Source organism: Salvelinus namaycush, chromosome 4, assembly GCF_016432855.1.
Source record: "Salvelinus namaycush isolate Seneca chromosome 4, SaNama_1.0, whole genome shotgun sequence".
Lineage (NCBI taxonomy): Eukaryota > Metazoa > Chordata > Actinopteri > Salmoniformes > Salmonidae > Salvelinus > Salvelinus namaycush.
The window spans coordinates 25,336,163-25,337,709 of record NC_052310.1 but is presented as its reverse complement, the minus strand read 5'-3'; positions in this window follow the sequence as shown (position 1 = coordinate 25,337,709).

Here is a 1,547-nt window from a genome sequence, read left to right as displayed (position 1 = left end):
AGATATTTTGTTACTGATACAGTTGATGTGATAGATTCAGCCATCTGTGGGAAGAGTTAAAAGCCATTGAAGTGCAGCTTGTCAATAGTGTAGTTCATACATGCATGCAGACCCTCACTTAGAGGCAGAACAGCACACACACACACAACAGGGGGGATTTACACATACATAACCTTTCCTATAGCCAATACTACTATTCTACTACTATATAATACTATTCTTTATACTTTGACATTGAGGTTAAGGAAAGTGTGATTTCTCAATTTACCTCATTTAGTTTAGACAAATCAGGACGTCAACATTATTGTAATGGTTTTTGTATAAAAAATCTTACATTACAGCTCACTTTGAGCAAATTTGGAATGTGCAATTCATTGTGATTAATCACAGCAAATTCTGCGATTAACTCAATGAAATGTTTTAATCGTTTGACAGACCTACATAGAACGTATGTTCACAACTAAATGTCTCCGTTTCAGCTACACCATGGCTTCCTCTCCTGTTCTCCCATGGCCTTACCAGCCTTTACAACTATTAGTGGATCCCCTGAAGCGCACTTAATTAAATTGAGGTACACCTGTGACTGGCAGGGGCAGGAGGGTTCATTCAAGAACCAAAACAAACTTCAACCCCGTTGCACACACACCCTCCCCCCTCACACACACATTATATCATAGCTGCCACCACTATGTCATAGCTGCCACCGTTGTCACCAAACTGATTGTCACCATTGATAATGTATTCAAACATAGGAAAGACATACACACAAACAAACACACACTCCTGTCCTTTGAAACTCTTGTACCCACACACACTCTGCCACACGCCATTTATTGACACTCCAAACACAGCCAGCAGCTAATCTGTCACCTCCACACCGACACCGAAAACAACCAGTGGACAAAAACGCTGCAGACGGGGGCTACCGCCACCATGTTTACGCTGTAGACACCAGCTACACCCGGCCTCCCTCGTTGTGGCAACCAGCCGAGCATGTCGGTGCCTTGGCGACCGACCTCACCCCACCCTCACTACATGCCTTGTAGAGCTGTGTGTGTGCAGTGTGCAGGAGTGACAATGCACAAGTTGATAGAGAGGTCATTGCTTCCAATGTCAATAATGAACACACCTGAATCAGCCTTTTGGTGAAACTGCTAAATCATGTTCAAGTGCACCTGCTTGCTTGAATAAGGTGACAGCACAATGATGAATGCCTGTGGGTGTTTAAATCACCTGCATTAGTGTAACCACATTTTTTCAAATGCACCGGTATTGCCACAAGGGTAACCCCGATATTGGGCATTATGGATTATTTCAAATTAGTTTGGCTGCATCAGTGTCCTGTGGCTCCCATAGGCCTACTGCTATATTACTTCATCTGTCCATATATATTTACATTGATACATGCTGGAGAATTAAGCAAAAGATTTGGGGGACAATGTGTGTTAATTTGGGAACTCACTTAGTCCACATGCGATCCCTCTCAATTCCACACTGCCAATATCTTGTGTCTCCCCATGCAGGCCTACGTGGAGCTGAACGAGCTG